General features: G+C 46.8%; 1 protein-coding gene across 4 annotated transcripts in view; it reads right to left on the bottom strand.

Annotated features, from left to right (window-relative positions):
• MIDEAS (mitotic deacetylase associated SANT domain protein) overlaps positions 1-25,914 on the bottom strand; it is a 104,992-nt gene that overhangs the window by 46,769 nt on the left and 32,309 nt on the right. Inside the window, exon 1 of one of the 4 annotated variants that reach the window (XM_087819288.1) lies at positions 19,368-19,512. The exons of 2 other annotated variants lie outside the window; for them this stretch is intronic. The gene's annotated coding sequence lies outside the window, so the exon portion shown is untranslated. Of the gene's footprint in view, positions 1-90; positions 344-19,367; positions 19,513-25,914 lie in introns of those variants that run through there. One more of the 4 variants, XM_087819296.1, reaches the window with a different exon arrangement.

The following is a 25,914-nucleotide window of genomic DNA, read 5'->3' as shown; positions in this document are numbered from 1 at the left end:
ACACAGCTAAACAACCTGAAGTTTCCCAAGATGCCTGCATTCTCATGCATGCTCCTCCCCCCAGTCTTCATCCATAAGTTAAACACATACCCTGGTCTCCCATTAGACTTAAGCTGAATGGTAGCTCTTCCAGGAAGCCTTGCTTGATGCCTCCAAGCAGAGGAAGCACAGTGTAAACTCCTGGACCCTTTTGGATCCCCTTTATCAGGCTTGTGCACCATCCTCCAGCTGCTAAGGGCTCACAGCTGTCCCCTTCTCAAAGACAGTCTGTGCTGGGAGAGAACACAGCAGCCAATGATTGACTGGAGGGGGTGGTGTTGAGGAAGGGGTGGGTCAGTCCAAAAGCTCAGCCCCCTTGCTTCAAGGTGGGATCAAATTTATGGTGGTACAATTCATGTTCCTGGGCTCCCTGTGGGATCCAGCTGTAGCAACACATCCTTCCTTGCTTAGCTTCTTCCCTAGCCCTAGCCTGCTTCCCTCACTCCCTTCCTCCTGACAGCACTTCCTAAATCAATCCTAGACACCCCAAACTGTCTCAGTCTCTGCTCCTAAGGATCAGAAAAGCCACTGCCTCCTCTAAACTCTCATGGCACCCTCTTGTTTATTTTTACTCCATCCCCTACATTGTCCTACAGCTGCTTACTGAGCCATCTCCCGACTAGGATCAGAGCCTCCAAAGGAAGGGTACAGCCTAGATCTTAGTGACCTTGTATCCCCAGTGCCTACACTGTGCCTGCACATGGAGGGTGCTCAGTAAATGCTTGCTGATAAGTGCACGGATAAAATAACATATGTGAAAATTTAAGGTACACAATAAAATTTAACAGATTATTATTGTTACTACTTTCATTACTATTCTATTTCTTCCATTCTAAGATGCACATTTCCCCCCATTTTAACATCTTTGAAATCAGGATGCATCTTACAACTGATAGCAAGCTTGTCATGGTTTAATTAGCAGCATTGTCTCTTTCATAGTTGTACATAAAATAATGGTGCATCTTATAATCACTGGCTTCTTAGGTTCAGTGGTGTCTGATATTTTTACTACTACTACATGAAGCTTGATCTCCTACTTTCTGGGCCTGCAGGTCAAAGTCCACAGAGCTCAGAGCCCCCATTACTTGAGCTCAGTACTGTTGCACAATCAAACTCTCATAAAGTGACCTGCAGTTTCCCAGGATCAGAAGGAGGCCTGTGTCCAGACACCTCTGGAAACTCCCATGAAAGCAGGCCAGTGTGATATGGAACAGCTCTGGACTAGTAGTCAAGAGAGTCAAGTTCTAAGCCTGGGTCTTCCTCTAACTTTCTGGATGACTACACGTAGGACCTATCAACACATTTATTGAGAATCTACTAAATGCTTAACATAATGTCAGTCCACTGGATCCACCCAATACCCTGAGAGGAAGCCATTATCCCCATTTTCTAGATAAGGGGGCTAAGGTTCAAAAGGTTCAACACCTTTTCCAAGGTCATACAGATGGAATGCAACTGCTGGACTCTCTCGGTCCTCCCTGCTACATGAGGATACCTCTCTGGGCCTGTGTTCTCTCAGTAAGGAAGTCAAATAATGAGTGGTCACAGGTTGGAGGCTCACAAACCATTCTCATCCCCAGATATATTTTATTTAACTTATATAATGTGTTTTAACTTAAATTTATTGTCAACATTTTTTTAAAATCAGGAGATTTAAGCTAAAAAATCAGGATTTCTCGTTTGTCACACACAAAAAATTATAACACTGGCCACATTAAGCCCACCTTCTTGGAGGTAGAGCTGAGTAGCAGTGCCAGGGGAGTAGCATTGGGAAGTAATAGCACTTCAATAGGAGTAGCACTATGATGGGACTCACACATCCCAATTTCCCTCAGATTCTACCCCTTCCAAGGCCATAGGTCACTGTTTATCATCTCACTTGGGCTGTTTTCATACCTACAGCTGGCCTCTGTCATTGAGATCTGCCCTGTTCCCTACAGGCCTTTGAGTGGGTAACCCTTAGATCAGATGAACCCCAGTGTCCTCTCCAGCCCTAAACAGCTGTGGCTCCCTCCAGAATCTCTCCAAGGTCACTTTATGAACCTACTTCAGAACCATGCAGACAAGCCCCTGCCTTGAATCTATCTCCCCTTTGGCCTCAATCACAGGGCCCCCCAGTGTCTGTCCCTCACACTCCCTCCAACCCCTCCTACAGCCTCAGTCCCAGCCTGGAGAAGGCTGAGGGCCTGCGTGGCTGAGGTGGGGAACCCGGCAGGTATGCAGATGCGTTAGCCTCGGTGAGGAGCACCCCCTGAAGGAACAGTGAGGAAGGCAGGGCTTTAGTGTTTCCCAACATAGATGGAAATTGGGAGGCTCCGCAGTGACAGGAGATGAGCATGGTTTGACACATAAGGAAACACAACCAGTAAATCATCAGGAGGAAAAATGTAGAGCCTCAGCAGCAATTTAAGAAATGCAAATTAGAACACCATTAAGGACCCATTATGGCCAGAGTCAACGTGAAAATGAGTAAATAAATAAACAAGAAAGCTGCTATTGGTAGGGCCATCAGTAAACAGCTGCAGTACATTGCCATGCCACTGTAAGCTGTTTGAATCTTTCTAGAATGTGATTTGGCATTATGTTACAAGAGTTTAACACCTTGACCAGGTAATTGCGGTCGGGGGACCAGATTCCATGAAAATAATGTAAAATTATTTTCTAAAAGGAATTTTTACAGAAGGAATCTAAAAAGAATTTTTACAAAAGATGCTCATAGCACCTGTTGAAATCCATTCAGATTATGGCTTGGTATGATAACAGAATGAAATAAAAAAGGGGACTGACACATTGAAACAGTCTGATGAAACCATTTGATGAAATGTTCAGTGACAAAACCAGCACAACGAAATAATAGAGGTAGCCCTAGCTGGTTTTGCTCTGTGGTTAGAGTGTGGGCCTGAGGACTGAAGGGTCCTGGGTTTGATTCTGGCCAAGGACATATACTTCGGTTGCAGTCTCAATCCCTGGCCCCAGTCGGTGCATGAGAGGGGAGGCAACCAATGGATGTTTCCATCTCTCTCTCTCTCCCCCTTCCACTCTCTCTGAAAAGCAACAGAAAAAATATCCTGGGGTGAGGATTTAAAAAAAAAAAAAAGAAAAAGAAAAAAATAATAATAGAGGTAAACTTGGAAACGATGTTAAAACTTCCAAAGGAATATTAGCAGCAATCAGAAGAGAATTCTACACAATGTAAATTGCTAAGGTGGAATGTTTATTCTGTTAACTTGGTCAAGATGATTTAAACAACAATAACGATGATGATATTGATAATGTAAGGGCCACTGAATAGGATTTCCTCATCATAAAAATACCCCAGCCCAGGTCCCAAGCAACGGGGAGGCCCAGGTCCTGACTTGATGAGGAAGGAAGAAGGAAGGTAAGTTGGGAGGAGGAGTCACGACTGTGGCCAGGGGGAGGGCCCGGAGCTTCCCTTACCAGGAGAGCTCTGAAAGGTACCTCTCGCCCAAGAAACAAAGTTACACACATTAACCCACCCCATTTAACCTTCAGCGTCCTGGGTGCTAATTCTTTGCACTCTCAACTTTACTAATACCTACTTCGGCAACTCCGGAGGTGACACCAGGGCTCTTTGTGGGCTAGCCCAGGAACCCAACCACCATTTATAGCATAGTTTCTATGGAAATGTGTTTCAAGCTTCAAGAAATTGAGCTGCTGACAACCCTGGGGCAAGCACGTGGTCTCTAAATTAGGGAACTGAGAAGCGCAGTTACTGCTGGGTACTGGGCTCAGGAAGACAGCTAGTTACTTAGATTCTGTGACAGTTAATACACCACCAGCAATGATCTCGTTGGAGTAGGTCTGAGATCACTGCAGAGGGCGGGGATGGGATCAGAGCGTCTAGGAATGAACACGAGATTCTAGGGAGGCACATGGATATCCCTACCCTTGCCTCCAAACATGCACACCAGCACTCGTGGCGTGGAAAACATGAGACTGGCCTGCGTACCCCCCGTGAGTATCCAGGCTAGCCCTGAACCCACAGGCTTTCCTTCCAATTTCTCTCTCATCCTGGCAAACCTCCAGTCACAAGGCCCTATTTCAGTCTGGTCTTGGAACAAAAAAAGCCCTCCAAATCTTTGACAGTTCTGGAATTTGGCCTTGGGAGATATATGCCTGAGATAACCAGGGCACCAGCAGGGCCTGGCCGTCTCGCCATATGTGCTATGCTGCAGTGGCTTCTGTTTTGCAGGCTCCAACCCGCCCACTCCAGGCCTGACCAGAGCTCCCTAGTTCTTGGGACTCCAAACAGCACTAAGGAGTCTCCATCTCCTGTGCTGGTCACAAGGAAGGGATGATCATGGGCCCTACAAATAGCCCTCCATGTGTCAAGAAAGTTCCCCATTGAGAAGAAAAGGCTACACACATAAGGAGGCAAACCCAAGGGGGAGAGGTGGGCAAAAAGGCTGTTCACTGGGCATCCCGAGGCTCTGAAATGCCAGAGATACAAAAGTGCTCAGAAGAGGGTCAGCTGCTCAGCCACAAGGCCATACCTGCAGTTCCAAGTCCCAGCAGAGCTCATGGCAAGATGGGAGGGCCAAGGGCCCTGACTGCTAAGCCAGAAGTAGATTGGATGAATGTCAGGGGCTTAATGAGGCTAGCACTAAAGGGCAACTCTAAGTTTCAATACCGTAATAAATATGTGCAACACTGGAAACACCCCAGACAGTAACTCACTAGGGCTCCACCTGGGTTAGGCAGGGCTGCAGGAGGTCAGTTTGCAAATACATCCTCCCTGCTGCCTGTTCAAATGGCAGAAATAATCCGTTGCCTCTCCCTGTGGCTGGGGTGTGCAGGGCCAGGCAGCCTGGAGCTAAGTGGGCAGCTCAGAGCCTAGCCTCAGCGCACATGTGCTCACTGCACTGGTTCCCTGGAAACTTGGGTGGGAACAATCATCTGGGGCTCTGAAGCCACTTGGGAGTCACCTGCACCAGGCAGAGTCCACACTGGGAGCCCCACAGTTATACAGTTAGCTGGCCTGTGAAGCCAGATCTCCAGTTACTTAAAGACCCAAGTTAGCCAATCTGAATTCTCCAGCCCTGCAGTGCAGATGGCCAAGACACAGCAGTTCTGTCTGTGAGGTAACAAATGAGAGGCTTGTAGTTCCTCTTCTGGCCTCCTTCCTACCCAGATCCAAAGTCCTTGATATGTTAAGGTCTTTTATAAGTATATATACTAAATATATTTCTAAGGCAATTTCAAACACACAAATACTCCATTCATAACTGCTTCGCCGAAATCCAGTATTTTACCTTATGCCAATTTACACTACAGCCCATGTATTAGTCTGTATGCACTTGTCAAGTGTATATGCAATTTTGCTAAAACAGAAGCTGCTTTTCCACCAAAATTAATCAACATTTTCCCACGAATTAATATCACCTTCATATTAATTTACAGTGGCACAATATTCGCTGTGTCTAGATATCATGAATTATATGCCATGTGGAACATTTAGGCTATTTATAGGTTTTTGCCATTTTAAACAATGTTGCTATAAATATCTTTGTACATATAGTTCTTTTCCTCTTTAGAATTATTTCCTGCCCGGCTGGGTGTGGCTCAGCCGTTGAGCGTGGACCTAGGATCCAGGCGATTGGGGTTCGATTCCTGGTCAGGGCACATGCCCCGGTTGCGGGCTCGATCAATGACTCTCTCATCATTGATGTCTCTATCTCCTCTCTCTCCCTCGCCTTTCCTCTCTCCGAAATCAATAAAGATATATTTTAAAAAAAAGAAAGAATTATTTCCTTACAATAAATTCCCAAGAGTAATACTAATAAGTAAAAGGAAATTAACATTTTTATATCTTTAAGTTCTACATTTAAAAAATATATTATTTTATATGAATGACCTGGACTGTCTATGATCCAAAGTAGTTTTCTGGACTACACCTCCCAAACCTACCAAAGTCTACTCTTTTTTTTTTTTAATTTACCTTTATTGTTGAAAGTATTACAGATATCCCCCTTTCCCCCCACTGATCCCCTCCATACCGCATCTGCACTTCCACCCCTAGGCCTTCACCACACTATTGTCTGTGTCCATATGCATATATGCATATAAGTTCTTTAATTAATCTCCCCCCACTTACTCCCCCACCCCCACCTTCCCACTGAGATCCATCAGTCTCCTCCATGCTTCTGTGTCTCTGGATCTATTTTGTTCCTCAGTCTATTTTGTTTATTAGATTCCATATATGAGCGAGATCATGTAAAACTGAATCAGGAAGAATCAGAAAACCTGAATAGGCAACTGATGAAATCGAAGCAGCAATAAAAAAACTCCCAGCAAACAAAAGCCCTGGTCCGGATGGCTTCACAGGGGAGCTTTCTAATTCTTTAGGTTGTAGGGTTAGATCGTTACTAAAAATTTTTCTTGCTTTTTGAGGTAGGCCTGCAGTGCTATGAACTTCCCTCTTGGGACTGCTTTCGCTGTGTCCCATAGATTTTGGGTGGCTGTGTGTTCATTTTCATTTGTTTCCAGGAAGCTTTTGATTTCTTTCTTGATCTTATTGGTAACTCATTCATTGTTTAATAACATGCTATTTAGCCTCCATGTGTTTGAATGTTTCTGAGTGTTTTTAATGTAGTTGATTTCTAATTTCATGCCCTTGTGATCTGAGATGCTTGATATGATTTCAATCTTCTTGAACTTGTAGAGGCCTGTTTTGTGTCCTAACACGTGGTCTATCTCAAAGTCTACTCTTAAAACCCACTTTTCCCAACTCCTCAGTGGGCTAGGCACCTGGAGTGCACCGTATGACTGAACAGACATCCGAGGTAGCTCAGCTGATCTGCTGTGGAGGGGTGAGAAAGGAGGCAGAGAGATGTGGGTAGGAAGGCAGGGGGCTGAGATGGACAGGAGCAGGCCCTGTGGAGGCAGAAACAAAGGCAGATCCCACACCCTGTCCTTCCCAAAACAAACCAACACCTTCCTGGACATCAAATCCCACTCCCACCCCACCCCCAGCTTCCCTGAGCTGATCTTTTAGGGGCCAAGAACGAAGACACACTTCAAATTTCTAAAGGAGATTTTAGAAATACTGTGTGCTTCTAGGGTCTGGAAACATATTTTGCAAATGACATAAGCAAAGGGTGGTTCCACTTTAAGAAAGAAAATCTTTTGAGAAAGAAAGTCCTCCTCATCAGCGTAGTGGGAAAGATGCTATTGCACCGCACTCTAAGGGGCATGCAGACCCCAGATAACTACTCCATCGGTCCCACTGTGATGAGCCATAAACACACCACCTGCCAGGCCCCATTCACAGACTTGTAGGATTTTCAAGCAGGAAAGGGCCACATGCAGTCTAAGCTTCTCATTTTACAGACAAACCAAGGCCCAAGGTCCTGCTTTGGGGCTCCCACTGCACTCCGCAATCACTGTCAGGAGGTTCTGTTCCTCTTCCCGCTCCGCAAAAAACCACAGCTTGTCCTGACTACCACCAGACCAAATAGGGCTTCTGTTTTAAAGAGCCCCAATCTCTCCTCTCGTGGTCTGCTGACTCCTTTTCCCTTGCGCAAAGCCAGGAGGCAGCACCAGGCATGAAAATTGATGGGTCTATTAAGGGCAACTGATACTTAATCTTTTTTAAGGGCTGGGGCCCATGGGGAGGGAAGTCTCTTCCACCTTTAAACCAGTACCTATCACAGATGCCTCCTCGGAGTCCGCAGGGTGAGGGGGACCCAGGTGCCAGGCTTTATGTCCCCGAAGCCCCTTCCCACCCTCACCAGGGTCTCCCTGGCAGCAGCTCCACCAGCAAATGCTAAGGGAGGCCATCACGCAGATGACTGGCTCACCAACCATGGGTCCGCCTGGCCCAGGCCAGGTCCTGGGCCTGCCCACTGCTCCCTCACATCCCCTCAGGCTGCCCATGGGACACTTACTATGTGCCCAGCACAGGTCTAGGCCAGTGAGGAGACAGGCACACCTGCAGTTGATGCCAGTGTCCTACATTTGGGAAGTTCAACCACAGAAATGCTAAGGTGGCGGCTCAGGAAGGCAGCAGGAAGCAGGTGACTTCTGGCAGGAGGAGAAGGGCAGGGAGGGCATTCCAGGCAGAACAAACAATATACACGGCACAGAGGAGCTTTCCTCAAAGCCCGCTGAGGAGCAGAGAGGACATATGTGGGTGCTAGGGAAGGGTGGCAGGAGAAGAGGTGGAAGGGTGGGCTGGGGCTCCCACAAGCGCCATTCCGAGGAACATGAGGTTTCTTCTGTAGAACTTGGGCGGCTCTCAAAGGTTTTTAAGAGTGATATGACCAAAGCTGTGTTTTAGTAAAAGAACTCGGGTCTTTCAAGACTGTTCTGCTTCAACCCTGCTTTTAATGCGATTTCATTTCATCCAGACAAAAATGGGCAAGTCAGTGTAAATTGTGTCAGAGCCAACACTGGCCGGGAACACCCCTGCTCCATCCCTCCTAGAGGCCAACTTGATCCCATACTGGACCAAGCCTCAGCCTCAGGAATCACCTCCAGTCCAGCTGCAAGAACCCAGCCCAGGACACACCCAGCTCCGCAGAGGCAGAGCTTCCTGATTCCAGGCACCAGGAAAAGCCTCTGGGAACACCAGTGGTCGCCGCAGCCAAGTTCAAAACTGCATTTTTCGTTGGAGGTTCTTTTTAACGCAAATGAATTCCTTTGTCTAAGATTATTAGAACTGAATTACCAAGTCTTCGGTCATTGGGCCTTTGCTTCACAGAGCTATAAGCAGAGGATCTGTGGGCAAGAAGCTAGCAGCAGCTCACCCAGCTGACACCCTCTTGTGGGGGTGAGGAACCCGGGCAGGGATGCGGTGAAGCCCTCGTTCCTTTAGCTGTCTCTCAGGCAGGCTACTGGGCAGGACATCTCAACTAGGTCGACACCTTCAGAACTGGCAAGGTGCCCAGTCCTGTTGTCTCAGCCAACTTGGGCACCAGTGATCTCAATCATTCCACGAACGAAGCCTAAAGCCAAAACTCCAACCTCCCATCTGAAGAACAAGGTAGCACTTCCCAAGTACCCCGTGGCCCTGCCAGCCTCGCCCAGCCTCAGGGGAGAAACAGAATTCAAGCTGTAACTCCCTGTCAGCCAGAGAGAGCCAAGCCTGGACCACTGTCCTTACAAGGCAGCGCTGAAGTTTTCCAAGTGAAATCAAATGTGCAGGGACGATCCAGATGCTGGGATGACCTCTCTTTTCCATTGGAATAATTCAGATTCCAGAGGAGAAGTCCAATTGCTAATGAAACGCTCAGCTCTCCAGAGCATGTAAGAATTCTAAAGTTTAGCTGAAAGCTAAAGGAGTCAGAAACATGGCCAAAAAGATTAAGATCAAGATGTGGAGGTTTTCAGGGGCCAAGGGAAGTGCCCCATCTCCTCCTCCTCCTCCCATGACCAGCGCTGCCCCATTGTCCCAGTTTGAAGATGAGAACAGGGTCCATCTTCTATGGTGGACACTTGTCCATGGCATGTGCATCTGTTTTGAGGTTCCAGGCACCTGGTATTGAGTCCTGGTGGGAAGCCAAGTTCCACATGCCACTGGGGAAGCTGTAACCTCCAGAGCCCTCAGGACCTCCAACAGTGAGAACATGGGCACGTGACCTAAACTGACAACCAGATGCTCAGCCTGGGCTTTGCCTCTGGAGTGAGTGGCACAGAAAAGCAGGGAGAGCTCAGAACTAATTCTGGAGGGGGTGGCAGCATCCAGGTCAGCTGGCAGCTGTGATGCTAGATCAGCGGCATCATCACCTTGGCTATGGTTCCAGCTACCCAACTTTCCACAGGTCCTCATTTATGAGCCTTGTTCTCCAACCTTCCGGGACATTCCATGAGCCACCAGATATCCTTCCAATATATTCCTTTCCTCCATATTTTGGCCCAAGTCAGCTTCTGCTATTTGCAGACCTAAGACCTGGACTTCCCCAACATGTCCTTCAACCTCCACACTGGCTCCTCCGGCACCCAAGACAACACATATGCTCAAGCCTCTATCTTTTCCTCTGTGAAAAGTCTAATTTAAATACCCACACATCTGACAGGATTATAGCCACATAATAATCACAAATATGGACAAATGCCATTGATGCTGCATATACCAACCAGATGTCTAGTTTGGGGCATTAATATCAGAAATGGAAGGTATTACTGCTCCCTTGTACTCAACCCTGTTTCTCCACCAGCTCTGGGAAAAGTGGACTTGGAGTCAGGAAATCTGGGTTCTAGAACTTGCACATGACACTTCAACCCTGGGGCAGGTGATACCTGCACCCCCTGTTTCACAGGGAGGTTAAATCAAATGAGAAGACCCCATGGCACAGCCCCAACAACTTCCTAATTCCTAAGTCAATCATTCTTTTCAGTCCTTTTTCTTGGACGTTCCTCAATGACCAACAGCTGATCAATTTCAATTAAATTTAATAAGTACTTATGGAGAACTTTCTGTGTGAGGTGTTGTACTAGGTGCACAAAATCATGGTTTCTGTTTTCATAAAATGCAAAACTCCCTCCTCCCTCAGCTTCTAGGACACAAGCTCTCCTGGTTTTCTTCCTTCCTCCTGGTCAGTTCCTTCTGTCTCTGTTACACGTGCGTGCACACACACACACACACACACACACATACCGCCAGTCCTCAGTGTCTCTCCCACTCCCCACTAAGAGGTAAGGTCCAAACCTCTTAGCTGACACAAATGGCTGGCCCCTGACCTGGCCCCTGCCTGCCCCTCTCAGCAACCCCTCCCGCCAGCGCTCCATCGCACCCCTGCTAGCTCTCCCCAAAGCAGACAGCATTGTGTTCCACCTCCACTCCAGGCCTTACCTGAGCTGCCCCCTGGGCCTAGAACGCCCTGACTCCCTTTGCCACCTGGTGGACGCCTACTCGTTTCTCAAGATTCAGCTCAAACATCAGCTCTTCCGAAAAGCCTCTCATTCATTAATTCCACAGTGTTTGCTAAGCACAGGTACCATGCAGGGCACTGGGGCCACCTGAGGCCTTTCCTAATATCCTCAGCCCTCTAGCCTGGCAGAGTGACCAGTCCCTCCCCTGAGCCCAGCAGATTCCTGAACACGTTCCCAGTGACATCCGTGGCACTAACTGCTCTTGGCTTTTGTGCATGTGAGCCTCTCTCACGGACCATGAGCACCTTGAAGGATGAGGCGGAATCTTCTCTCTTTTTGTATCCTCAGTACCTAGCACAGAGCAAAGCGCACAGTAGGGATTCAGTAAATGCATGTAGCATGAGTGAATGGAAGAATGGAGGACACAAGGGAAAGGACCCCATAAAGCATGATGGGCAGGTTGCCACTGCTACTGCTATGGCTGGTTTTCTTTTTCTCCATAACTGGGTAGATCAAACCCTAAATGCCAGATGAATAGTTCAGCCTCCTTGGAGATGGTGGAGGAAATCCTGGGCTTTTCACCACCTGTAGTGCAAGTGGAAGGGGGGTGGCTGTTGGCTCCAGAGCACATGCTATTGGGAGGCCACAGAAGAAGTGGACCCAGATTTATACAGAAGATTCCTTTCCAGCCTCTTACGACAGCCTGCAACAGGGAGACTGGGGAGGGAAGACTAGGAAGGGGAGAGAAGGAGAGCAGACATGGAGGACTAGGGCCTTAGAGCAGAGAAAAATATCTGCTACACATTGCTATTGCCCTCTCCCAGCCCCATACCAATGACAGGTCACCTCAAGCCTAAGTCCTTTAGCTGCAATCCTAGGTGATACAACCACAGTTTCAAACCCACTCCATGGCTCTCCTGCTCGCCTGTTCTAAGAGCCTTTCTTGCTTCACCTCATCTGGTTATTTCCTAATTTATAAATGTGCCATCTACTCAGGGTGAGCGTAGGTGAAGAGTCCTGAGCCTGCTGCCTGCTACCTGCTGCCTCAAGGAGAGCAGATGCCTGCAAGCATCTCGGCATGCTGAATGAGACTGTAGTATTTAAACACACATATTTAATACTCCATAGCTCCAAAATTCAAGCCAACCACTTCATCTGGTGCTCAACCTTACAAACTGCAAATTCTCCCAGAACAAGAGAACAGGCTAAGATAAATGTAAGTGTCAAGAGCCAGTATGTCTGCCACCTACCTGGTGCCCTCCTAATGGACTTTCAAAGTTAATCTTGATTATGTTCTCATTTTTCACCTTACATGCTGACTTTAGAACCTGACCCCCAGAATATGCAACTCCTCCAAATTCCATTCTCCTAGGTGACAGATCCACCCCGAGTCTGTTTCTCCCTGGGTACAACTTATCTCAGAAGCTGGACGGTCAGTCTCCTGGGGGGAAGAAGCAGGAAGGACCCCACTTTGCACCCCTCATCATGTCACACATAGTATTGAGAGCACTGTGGCTGCTCCATAAATGCCCAGTGAGGACAGTCGGCCCTGCATTAACTGGCCATTCAAGGAGCGCCAAGTCTGTGTTCCTGGGCCCTTTCCTGGGTCCCTCACGAGATCACTGGGATCTTAAGAACTGGAAGGGTTACTCCACTTCCTCAGTGTTGCTCAACCCATGTTCTAAGCTTAGAAAACACCAAGTAATCTTATTGGCCAACTAAGGCTGGTTAGGAGGTTTTAGGGACTCAGTAGATTGACAGCAAGTAAGATAAACTAAGATTGCAATGAGATAATATAATGGTAAGAAGTCTATTAAAAAAGCACCCCACTTTCTTCTTAAAGGTCTCCTCTGCATCCGTTTTTATTTGTAAGTTCCTTCTTTTTTAATCTTTGTGTAGTGCTTTAAGGAAACTGAAGAGATGGAATCCTTGGTTTACAAATAGACATGCTGGAGCTGCTGATTATGATAGCTAAGATGATCAATGCAAGATGACCACAGGAAATGGAATGTGGAGTTTGTGCTCTGACTCTTCCATTCAACAGCTATGTGACCTCAGAGAAGTCACTTATCTTCTCTGAGCCTTAGTTAAGGGTGCCCTTCCCAGCTTTAAGTTCTTAACCTCAGGATTCTCTGAAATGCTGTTATTGCAGTTACTATAAAAAGGGCTGGATAAAAACAGTCTCACAGGCCCTATTCAGTTCTAAAAGTTCATTATCTACTGAAACAACAGATTCTAGAAAATATTGTTTATTAAATGCAGTTTATGCATAACTTCCCAGCCTCTTACGAAAGCCTGCAATAGGGAGACTGGAGAGGGAAGACTAGGAAGGGGAGAGAAGGAGAGCAGACATGGAGGACTAGGGCCTTGGAGCAGAGAAAAGTATCTGCTACACATTGCTACTGCCCTCTCCCAGAAATAGTTTTCAGAAATAGTTTTCTATGTAAATTGCAGTTTTGCCTGTATATGTTCATCAAGAATTTTCAATTAAAAGTGAATTCAACACATTGCTACACTGGGTGTAGTAGCAAAAGACTGGAAAAACCCAAATGCTCTTCAGTAGGAGACTAGTTAAATGAATTATGGGATTTTCATACAGTGGAGAACAATTTAGCCATTAGAAAAAATGAGGCAGCTCTATATGCATTGACATAAAACAATCTCCAAGATACATTAAGTGAAAAACACAGAAATCAGAACACTGTGTTTAATAATATGCCAGTGTTTGTTTATTTATTCATATTTTCTTCTATCTGCAGAGACTATAGCTAAAAAATGACAAATTATAGTTGCCTAAGACAAGGACTCTGAAGGATTGAAAATATGGGGACCATAAGAAGATGGGAAATTTATATTTTCAAAGTTTTACGTTATTAAATTTATCAATATTTTCTTATGGCTTCTGCTTTGCATCTTTCTTAAGATGGTCTTCCTTCCCTCAAGGTTAAGACAGATATTTATTTTTCTAATTCTTTGGCATTTATATGTGTGTATATATGTATAGTAACCTCTTGTCTATGTTGAAATTATTTTTGAGACTTACTTTACACTGTATAGCTTATCTTTTTTGAATTTTGAACTATATCTATGTATTAACTTTTTGAACAGAAAACTGGGGAGAAAAGAATCTACCAGATTTTATTCTAAATAAAATAAAAATTTTAAAGAATCTGGCATATAGCCAGGCCAGTGTGGTACAGTGGTTGAGCATCAACCCATGAACCAAGAGGTTACAGTTCAATTCCCAGTCAAGGCGCATACCAGGGTTTGGGACCCCATCCCCAGTAGGGGGACTGCAAGAGGCAGCTGATCAATGACTCTCTCTCATCGTTGATGTTTCTACCTCCCTCTCCCTTACTCCCTCTGAAATCAATAAAAATACTTTTTAAAATTTTTTTTAAAAAAGAATCTGGCTTACAGGTGAATTTTATGGCATGTGAATTACATCTCAATTAAAAAAGAATGAATTTAGTTTATATGGCAAGGTTGAGATTAACAGCATGAGAAATGGGTAGAGACAACAGAATCTTCTTAGTAAAGCCCAATGTTAGGGTTTAGCCAGGATCTCCCCAAGATTCAGTTTTATCGTTTGGTCTAGTATTTTTGTTTGTTTGTTTGTTTCTTTTTTAAAAAAAATTTAAATTTATTGATAAATTTAAAGAGAGAAAGGAAGGGAGAGAGGAAGAAAACACATACATCAATTTGCTGTTCCATTTATCTATACATTCATTAGTTGATTCTTGTATGCGCCCTGATCAGGGATCAAACCCCCAAACTTGGCGTATCGGGAAGATGCTATAACCAACTGAGCTACCCAGCCAGGGCCAGTCTGGCCCAGTTACATAGGTTTAATATGTTTGGGCAAAAGAAACCTGCAGCCAACCAAGAAGTATCTCTTTGCCTTGCTTACAAGGCTTGCCTGAGAGTTGGCCCTGTCCCCTTCTATCAATCTGGTTCTCTTGGGAGACCAGGCCAACCCAGGCAATGAATGCTCTTCCCTGAGAGCCGGTGCTCAGGCATAGGACATCATAGGGAAGGTCAACAGGGCCAAATTCGGAAGAATTTGACTAGGAGGAGCCAATTCGGAAGCTGGACAGGCACTGCCTGGGACCCAGAAGAAAGAGGTGCTGGAAATGGAGCAGAACATGAGGGGCAAAGCCAGGAGGCACCAAAAAGAGGCTAACAGGCAGAAGGAGGAGGGCGGGGTAAATGTTCAGAATAAAGGCTGGGAACCACCGTTCGGTGCTTGGCTTGGCTGTGTGTGCCTATCTGTGCACAAGCAGACAATATTGCCATTTGTATAATTTTCATCATCATTTACTGGGACTTACGATGAGAGGAGGAGCACCGGGCCCTGGGACACAGACATATAAAACAAGGCCTTCCAGTTTCGGTGAAAAGTGATCATACTGATCCACCCAAAAACACATTTAAGAAGCTGAATAAGGGGTATGATTGGAGTCATGGCCCAAAGGAGTAGCTGAAAATCCTTGGACCAGGTTTCAAGGTTTTCTTCAGATTGGAACCCCAATGGGTTACTGGAATCCCTGGGGGAAGCCCACAGAATGTGACAGGGGAATTCTTGAGAAGGGGAACATGAACAGGAGGACTGAAAGGGGAACAAGACTGAGCCAAGTGGAAGAGATGAAAGAGGAGGCATTCCAGGATTCCAGGGACGCCTGGGAGGTAGGAATGCTGCCACCAGCAGTTTGGACAAACACAGAGTGGGTCACTGGGTCAGAGCAGAGGTTCAGGCAGGAGAGCAGCGAAGGCCAGACCCCTGTGTAGAAGGCCCTGACTGCCAGTCTAGAAGTTTGATCCTTACCATGCAGACAGTGGGGAGCCACTGAAGGTTGCTGAGCATGAGAGTGACTCTTGCAAACAGGCATTTTAAGTGAGATTACAGAGGAGTCCTTTATCCCAGGCTTATTCAAAGCCCTGTGTGTATTTCAAGTGGCACTTGAGACAGAAAGTCGTAAAGTATTGCCCTGTGTCATGTAGACGAGGGAAAAAAAAGGTTTAAGGGTCTCACAAAGAGATGCTTCAGTGAGAACCAGAAATGAAGGGGGGCTATTTTAAAGAAGGAAACAAATTTGCAGGACAGAACTGCCAGGCGTCTGGAAAACAGCAGCACTTTCTTCAGACTCTGGAATGCCCTCTTTTGGCTGGGGTGTTCTGCCTCCTTTTTTGGAGGTTAATCGTGATGTCAAAACACCAGATTGTGGTTTAGGGAGTGAGGCAGCTGGAGGAGGCAGAAGAACAGAAATATAAATAAATAAAAGGCCTCCATTCTAAGACCACCCTCTTGCAGGAGACTTCTCCATCTGCCTCTCTCAGGGGCACCTTGGGGTTTTTGCCAGAGTTGCTGAGCTCCCTAATTACCTCCAACAGTTTTTCCTCTTATAAAACAATAAAATCATTTTTTGTATCTGTCAAATTTTGATTCGGAGCTTTTTCAATACCGTTCCAAATTGTGCATAGCGAGGCAGCAGACAGGGCTGCTCAGGGGCCATGAACTGGGCAGCAACTTCAGGCCATAAATCAGCATTTACGTAAGGTGGGAAAGGAAGTCAGGATTACGTTTCCTGTCTTAAACCACTGCATGGCAAGCTCTGTGAATGCAGAGGCAAAGCTGAGCAAGCCAGGGGCAGGGCCTGAGTCATGCACAAAACCGGGCCAGGCTGAATTGAAGATATGAGTAGACAACTCCTCCACATGGCTCCACAGCTCCAGGAGTCCACTTCCTTCTTTCTCTGGCCTTTGCAGGGGGTCCCTCTCCTTTGCTCCTGCCCCAACTCCTGGAGGTCCTCTGGGCACTTTTAGTCTTCGCAGATTCCACATGAACACAAAGGATTGCAAACTCAAAGCTGTCTTTCCTTTGGGGTCAGAAGGGACTGCTCCCACCCCCGTCCCTCAAGACTAGTTCTAGGCCCAAGTAATCCCTTGCTAAAGCAGCCCTGGTCAGGTGAGGCAGCTAACCAGGACCTTGACAGCAGGGTTCAGTAAAAACCCAAATGTACCCAGAATAGGGAGTTGTGCAACTCATGGGAACTCCTCCTGTGGTGGTGTTTTCACTCTAAAACTCATTTCCTTGTGAAACTGTGTCTGTACATCCCAGAATTTCCAGTAATGTTCTAATTTCATGTTTTTCCTTAAGTTTCTGGAAGCACATAGGTGCCTGCCAGAGATTGTGCCTGTTTTGGTTTGACGAAAGGTCACTGTGCTCATGACACACAGGTAGCACAAGGCTGCAAAAAAGCATTTTCCTTCCAGGTGAAACTCAGTTACTTGGTTGGGGGGAAAACCAGGCAACGGGGAGCTCCAGGGTGCCAGGGCCATTGGTACCTGCCACTATGAGCAGAGGGGCTGCTCAAGCACTGCAGTGGGTGATGCCACCAAACCACACAGTACCCTCAGCAGGGCTGGGTACTGCCCTGTGAGAGTCTTCCACCTAGGGCAGGAAGATTTGGGATGTGAATGGCTTCCACCTAGGGTTGAGATTTGGGATGTGAGAGGCTTCCACCTAGGGTTGAGATTTGGGATGTGAATGGCTCCGCATGCAACCTGTACATGTTTTTTGACTATTTTAATTGTCTATTACAGTTAGCCACCTCTGAGGCCCTCAAGAAGGACCTGCTGCCTTCTTTCCACACTGGCAGGCTTGGTTCCCTTCCTGCAGCAGGCAGTTCAGTGGGCGTGAGGACCCCCACTCTGGCCTGTGCAGTAGGCCTTGCTCAGGCAGTGGGTCTAGGGGTCCTCCAGAAAAATACATGAGTCACTCCTCTGACTTCCCCACCCCCACCCCAGACACTGTCACAGACACACAGTCTCAAAGCCCTAGCACTTTTCCCTTTGCATGGAACACAATAAAGGAATTAGGATCCACCTACTAAGTTTCTGCAGCTGATACTACAAGGCTCAAAGTCTAGTTCACCAGCCAGGTCAGTCACACATGTCTGACGTGTCCTCTTTGTAACCAGGCCCCAATCAAGCCACCATGCAATTCTGCTAATTCAAACTGCTTTCCCGTCTAGGGAGGCTGATAGCCATCTCCCATCTCCTTTTCCTGCTGACGTCATCCCACATTTTCTACAGACACAAATAAGGGTACAGCTCCTGGGATAGTTTTCAGGCTGCCTAAGGTGGTGGGAGTGGAAGGATCCTGCCCTCCTGGGTACACTTCATTTCTGGAGCGGTTGGCAAGTTGCCCGAGGTTAAGGGAGAGGCAAGAAAATAAATCACCTAGCTAAGCTTAAAGACCAAAAAGAACTTAGCGACTGCAACTCAGGCCCAGATCTGTCCTGGATATTTGCAATGCAAATCTGCGTTTTGTTCCCTGCCTCTGAGGTCTTGCACAATAGCCTGTGTATAAACATACACGCCAACAATGCCTGACTGTGCATTCGTGCAGTAATTACAGGCCGGCAGGAAGCTGCTGCTAGGAACTGCACCATTCAACCTCTGGCCATCCCGTGTGGAATCTCCACCGCACGGACGTACATTCCTGCACACACAACGCGTCCCCGCCGCTGCCAGGCCGCTGCTGCTACAGTTGCAGTCTCCCAGCCCCGGAGCCCGGGCGCCACCCGCCTGGCCCGCCAGCCCCGGGATACTTTGCAGGGATGTCATAAACTTCTCAGCTGTTCTTGAAAAAACCCTGCGCCACTAGGCTACCGAGAGCGGCGGGAACCACCATCAAAGTTCCCCAGCACATTCCTGCAGCCCCAGCAGTTTCAGAAAACAGAAAAGAGCGACATGCCACAGAGTCCATTGGAAGCGGGTTTCGAGTTTTATATAGAAACCACTCACATATGTACGTGGGCGTGCTGACAGTTTTTACGGCTAAATTGCAAAGTGTTAGGCCTTAGTGATTACTGTCAGGTTCGGGACCTGGTGTGGGAGGAGAAAGGGTGGGATCTGTTTGAAGGGGACTCTGGGGCGATTCTGTCTTTGCTTTTTGAAAATGCTGAGGGTTGTTTTCCCAAGCTTCTAGGTTGCTCTGATCTACGTCACTGGAGGGAAGAGCAAAGAAAAGTGGGGGGAAAGTTCCTTTAACTTCCTACCTGCGACCTCACCAAGGGCCGCGAAGAGGAACAGCACGCTTCCCCCGGGAAGCACCGGGAGGGGTTGTGGGGAGACTGTGGCGCCCCGCCTCGGACGCAGGCCGCCGTAAGCCCCTTTCCTGCACCCCTCCTCTCTGATCGGCAGCACCTGGAGCGGCCCGCCTACAGCCAGGGCTGTTTGAAGTCCCGGGGCGAACCGGCGACCACGGGGGCGCAGCGCAGCCCGGGCCGCGGCCCCGACCGCCGAGCTCCCTCCCTGCAGCGCCCGCCGAGCTCCCTCCCAGCAGCGCCCGCCGCACCCCAGCGCCCAGCGCGGCGGGCCCAACCCGGCCCCCCACGTCCCCGCCAGCGCGGCCAAGCACCCGCCCGGACGGCTTCCGAGCTCCACCGCGGCGCCCCCGCGACGGAGGGGGCGCCAAGTCCGCGGCTCACCTGCGCGCTGGCTCCCGGGGCGGCTCGGAGGGGCGCTGGGCGCGGACGAGCGCGGCCCGCAGACTCAAACTTTGTTGCTCTCGGGACGGCGCAGTCGTCACTTCCTCGCGGAGCGGGCGGCGCGGCCCAGGCTTTGACCCAGCAGCTCGCGCGGTGGCGCGCGGGGCCCTGCAGCCACCCGCCCGCCGGCGCGCTCGGGGCCTCCGGCGCTGTCTCCCGGGCTCCGCGCCTCGGCTGCAGGGAGGAGCGGGCGGCCGTCCGCCAAGCCTGGACCCCTCTGCGGAAGGCTTGTGCCAGCTGGGTGGTTTCTGCGCTTAAGTGCAGTCGAGCCTGTCCTCGGGCTGGGTCTGGAAGGTGGTGCTGGGGTTCAGGGGCCCCCAGAGAGCTGGGGTTCCAGGAGAAACACACCCAACCCACAAACAAAGCAGTGGGGGAGGGAGGAGGGAAAGTTTTCAGTTCGGTGTTGAGCTAGAAGGTCATGTCAGAAAGCAGAGTGCTCTTTCTGCCAAATAATGCCTAAGCAGGGCCTTAAAAAACACGGGTCTCCTCCCCACATTTCCTCAAAAGGTCTGCACGCCTGTCCGTCGTCATTTCCACTGGTGTTAAGTGTGCAGGACGGTTGCCATTTACGACACTTCAGGGGGATTCAGCGACCAAGTTGGGGCTGCAAAATAGTTTCTGTTCTAATCCTCCCCTGCGGATTTCCACCTCTTCCTTTACACTCAACACAGAAGATCTCTTTGGGGCCTGATGCATTCCGTGTTTCATCACCAACCAAAAGTGACTTGGAGGGTAGGGTGGAGTTCTGAGAAGAGGAGCTTCAGGCAAGAGGCATTCTGAATGTTATTGTTGCCCAAAATAAAGTTGCTCGTCCCTATTAAAAACTACGACAAAAAGCCACCTTTTTGGTTTCTGATAAATAGCAACAATGTAGTTAAACAGCAGTCTTTGGGGAAGAATTCCTGATCCGGTAAAGCTGGAGAGAAAACAGGGTTAGCCTTTGCTGTGGCTTTAAAAAAAAAAAAAAGCAGACATTTGAAACTGCAGTGGAGGGCTTTCATAACAGAAACATTAGCTTCATTGTAGCGTGTTGTGGAAAACAGGGGCCTTTTTAAAGGTGGTTCAAAAGCATCATTTAGGGCTCCATGATTTTCCTTTTCCCCCCAAATATTGCTTCTGCTAGCACATTGGTCAGATCACAGAGCCTCCCATTCCAAAGCTTCACCTTTTTCCTAAAGCACAGGGAACTGTACAGTTGAGTGAAGTCTTTGTCCAGAAAGGTGGATGTGAAACTGATAGAAAGTGACATCTGGGAAATGATCTGCAAGTCTGCGTTAATACCTAATGGGAAGCCACAAACGCAGACTCACTCAAAGACTGGGGAGTATGAAGATCAGAGCTCTCCTAGCAACATGAAAATCTGTTTCCTTGCCTTTTCCAGCTTCCAGAAGCCACCCACATTTCTTGGACCATGACCCCTTTTCTCCATGTTCAAAGTCTTCCATGTCTCTGATCTTTATTTCATAGTCACATCTCCCCCTGACTGATACCTCTCCTGGCCTCCCTCTTCCACTGTTAAGGATCTTTGTGATTACACTGGTCCACCCTGAAAATCCAGGATAATCTCTTTATTTTCAGATCAGCTCATTAACAACCTTAAGTCTATCTTAACCTTAATTCCCCTTTGTCATGTAACCTAATATATTCACAGGTTCTGGGGATTAGGATGGGGACATTTTTGGGGAGGACTGTTATTCTGTCTACTGCAGTCCCCTCCTGAATTACATTTGAACAGAGGTAAGTAAATGTAAAGACGAGCTTAATGACTATTTTCCCAGCTGGCCTGTGTGGAGGAGTCAATGAGGCTCCAGAAAGAAATCCAACCCTACCAACACCTTGATTTTAGCCTGTAAAATAAAAATCTGTTTTTTTCAGCTACCGATTTTGTGGTAATTCGTTACAGTAGCCATAGAAAACTAATGCAGTGGCATTTTCCAAACATCGTGTATTAGATACATGTGTTACATGGAGTATGAGAAGCCCCAGTTTTCAGGTTACAGCTGAGCAGGAAGTCTGGCTGGGTGGGCTAGGCAAAGTCCCAGGATGCCAGCTCACCAGGAGGTTCCCAGAGTGACAGGCCTCTAGAAACTCTAAAACAGTACCTTGAAAGTTCAATCTGTGTACAGTCACCTGGTTTAGGAATGAACTCCATCCAATTCACAAACCATTTCTTGGATCTTACTCTCAGACTTGGTAACTGTTGGTACTAGTCTGCCACTATGTAGAGGTCAAGTGTAGAAAGGGTTAACAAAAGTAAACCAAAGTCAACTCTCAAAATCTGCTGTGGAAATTCTGTGCTTTTTGGTGAGCACTGTTCTCCAGCAAGGCTGTCCAACCACCCAGAGTTTGTAAATCAATCTTTCTTTTCACAATAAACAGAAACATACAAACCCAAGAGTCTGCACAGCATTCCTGGGATCCAGGCTGCCAGCAATGCTAGAGTTCAATCACCCCGCACAGGTTGCTTTTTCCTGTTTGAGACAGGTGAACATTTAATGGTGTGCACAGTTCAAAGGTTAAGCTCACTGCACAGTAGGGAGGAAGTTTTGTCACAATCAGTAATAAATATTGGTCATGGGACACGAGTCCTAGCATTTTTTTAAAAAGAGTCTCCACTTTTTGAATATTTTTTCATTGCTTTTTTTTTTTTTTTTTTAGAGATGGGCCCTGGCTGGGGATCAAACCCAAAACCTGGGTATGTGCCCTGATGGGGAGTCAAACCCACCACCTTTTGATGCTCCACCCAGCTGAACCATACCAGGTAGGGCAGTCTTAGCATTAATGTGGGAGGTGTCACTGAGATCACAGTCCAAGAGATTGCTAGACATTCTTGAGATGACTTTAGGTCTCATGACTTCTTACAGGAAGAAGGAAGTCCTCTTCCGATTGTGGTGCTGTCTGGGATTACAACAAGGGACCATACACTGTGGCAGTATAGAGTCCATAAGCAGCTATAGTTCTTTGGGGAATCTTCCTGAACTAAAATTCTTCACTGTAGTTCCAAGGAACTGTGTATAAAAGCTGTAGTTTGTTCATTGCTTGGGCAAGGAAAAAGGCCCCGTGGACCCCTTTGTCTATCTCCTTCTATTTCCTAATTCCAAACAGAGTTCTCCAGAAGGTAATAAGATGGAAGGATCACTTAGGATCGCCAGCTCTAAATTATATTTATATTATATTTGTACTTAGAGCAGCTGGAGATCTGTGGCCTCCCATCACTTTTAGTATTACCTCTCAGGCTATTCCACTTAAATGGCCTTTGCCCTGAAGTGTTGAATTTTGCCTGGTTTCCTGACATAATTTTTGCCCTTTGCCCGTAGTTGGAGGGCGTGGTCACTGACTCACCTGCCAGGCTCTCTCTGCCTCTGTCCAGCCCACTGATTAACTTCCATCTGATGTGGTTGCAAAGAGGACCTATATAGAATGCCACGGAATCCCTCTGTGGACCATATCCCAGATCCTGGTGTGGCTCTGGCAATATCCATAAGGTCTTGTCCTGAGCTGCACTGGCCTTCCTTTAGCCTAGGAATTCATACTCCTCCAGGCAGAGGAACGAAACCAACAGCCTTGAGACCTGGCAACTAGAGGCCTGAATTCTGGATCTTGTTTATAGATACCAACTGGCTGCCTCAGAGATGGAGCCCACTTAACAAGTAAAGCCTGACTTTACCATCTAGTCCTGGTTTGAAATGAGAGACTAAAACAAGCCAGGAATCTTATTGATTGGTGACTGGCAAACCTTGCCACATTTATTACAGGTATTGATGGGCAGGATGCAAGACATGGGTGTGCATCCCAGACATGATTGCAGTTTGGCCAGCATGGGTTCTCCCAGCATGCACTATCTCCAGGAAACAGATAGCACTTGGAAGGCTATATTCTTCTCCTTTCTGTGGAGTTATAGAGCTTCTAGAGTTTTCTATCAGCTGTGCAAAGAAATAATTTACATTGTCTAAACCCTGTCAAAGCAGTGAATTGTATCAAAAGTGAGACACATGTCAAAATCCACAAGCAAGCCTCCACATGTTCTTTTCATAATTGAAACCAATAAGAATTAATGTACAAAGGACGGGACTAGTCAGTCTGTGCTTCCACTTCCCCATCCTTTGTCTTTTGGTGTAGCTGGAGGACTGTGAGCTCACTAGTCATATATGTAATTTAACTGTTGTTGGGAGACAATTCTGCATGCCTGGTGAGCAGTCACCGACTGCCCTTTGTTCCTGGCTATCTTTATAAGATAGTGTCTTTCTCAGAGCAAAGTACAGGCATGCTTGCTGTCTGTCATTTAAGATCTGGTTCCCTAAGCTTTGGATTCCTCCTTTGTGAGGTGTCTCACTGTGTATTCAGGTGTCACCTGGCCCTCTTTGCATTGTCTTGAGGAATTGGGGCTCAGGGAACCAGCATAAGACAATGTCAATACTCTTGCTACTGCTATTGCTGTGAATAACGAAGTCCTCTGTTTCTGACCTAGAAGTCTGGTGTGTTCTGCCAGCATCCATAAAACCATGGCAGGCTAACTTGTTAGTCTGCAAGGAACGTAAAATCTCAGAGCATTCACAGTTCTTGACAACCTCACATATCTTTCTCATATAACTTACCTCTTCACCCCACCAACTAATTCCCTCATGTCTGTGATTCTTAAACACATCTTGGTAGTTTGGGTCAAGAGGAAACTACTCATCAGAGGTTGGGATAGACCAAAGGATTAAATCAAAGAGGAAGACTGAAGTTAGGTCAAAACTGAGATATCAGGAAGCTTGGTTTAAACCCAAGACCAGATGAGGATCATTTTAATTCTGGGCTGTTTGTAGCTGTATCGTTGGTTATATGTTCTAGTCGACTGACTGACAGGCAATTCTAAACATGCTTAGGTGAAGAAATTCATTGGTTTTCTCACATGCAAAATGAAATGAATTGGGTTAGATTATTTCTGAGTTTCCTTCTAGCTATAAAATATATGCTTTATGAATTTTCAACACGGAAGTCTAGCACACGTTAGGCACTCTAATTTAAATTAATGATTGCAAAGAGGACTGTGGTATATAGTGCAAAGAACACAGCATTAGAAGTTTAGAAGCCTGAGTTCCAGACCCAATCTACCATTACTTCACCGTATGACATTGGATAAGTCACTTTCCTTACCTTAAGGAGGCAAGTGTGGGTTGTACGCATAGGATGATTCTAGGTAGTTCAAGGATGTGGCATCAAATTACACCATAAAAAAGTAAGTTTCTTTTTAATTCTCTTTCTATTTTTCTGATTATGCTAAAAAGAGGATCTCAGTTTACTGCTAGTGTGTCTTAACAGCTCTTTAACACCTGCTAATCTCCCTTTTTGGCAAGGAAAATTCTCAAACCCAGATACATCACAGGCTGTGCTAGCTAGAGGGCATGTAATAACATTGCCTAGTCCTTGCTTTATTTATTTTTATTTTGACTTCCATTTATGGTAAATAATATAAGTTTTCCATTTATGGGAACAATACAAAGTTTCCTTTAAAAGTAAATTTATTATAAAAGCATTCTAAAATTTATTGTGGGAATGGTTGCACAACTCTGTGACTATACTAAGCAACATTGAATAGTAAGCTTTATATGGGTGAATTGGATGGTATGTGAATTAAGATGTCAATAAAGCTCTTTTTATTTTATTTTCTTTTTTTATCTTTATTGTTGAAAGTATTATAGATGTCCCCTTTCCCCCTTTGTTGAATAAAGCTCTTTTTAAAAGCAAATTAATTAAAGTGAAAACGGGGACTAATTTAAATGAAATATTAAGCAAAGATAGTATAGGTGGTCAGTTGATACAGAAAAAGTTGTACAAAGAACGCAGACCAAAGCTCAGGATAACACTTGGTGGACTTCAGAGAAAAACACATTTGCTGGCAATGTGATTCTGGACAAATTTCTTAATCTTTCTGAGCCTGTTTCCTAGTCCACAAATGGGAATCATAATATCGCCCTTGATTTGTTAAGAGGAAGATAACATAGCACCAAAGCCCTCGGCCCAGGGCCCAGCACATAGATTACTTCTTTTTTTTAAAAAAAAATCCCCACCTGAGGATATTTTTTCCATTGCTTTTTCAGAGAGAGTGGAAGGGAGAAAGAGAGTGAGAAACATTAATGTGAGACACACATCGATTGGCTGCCTCCAGCACTTGCCCCGACCACTGGGGCCAGGGATCAAGCCTGCAACTGAGGTACATGCCCTTGGCCGGAATCAAACCCAGGACCCTTCAGTCTGCAAGCCGACACTCTAACCACTGAGCCAAACCAGCTAGGGCCATAGATGGCTTCTGATAAAGGGGAAGTAACAGTTGATGGCTTGACTGAGCACCCACTCTGGTGCCAGCCCTGGCCTTTTACATGTCAACTCCCACATCCTCACAACAACCCTGGTGTAGATATTGTTATCCTCATGTTAAAGATGAGTGAGCTAAGACTCAGAGAGATTAAGTAACTTGCCTGGGGTCACAGAACTAGTAAATGAC

Source organism: Miniopterus natalensis, chromosome 1 (assembly GCF_054644295.1).
Source record: "Miniopterus natalensis isolate mMinNat1 chromosome 1, mMinNat1.hap1, whole genome shotgun sequence".
Classification (NCBI taxonomy): Eukaryota; Metazoa; Chordata; class Mammalia; order Chiroptera; family Miniopteridae; genus Miniopterus; species Miniopterus natalensis.
Note: the sequence above shows the minus strand (reverse complement) of the source record. Positions and strands in the feature narration are given on the sequence as shown.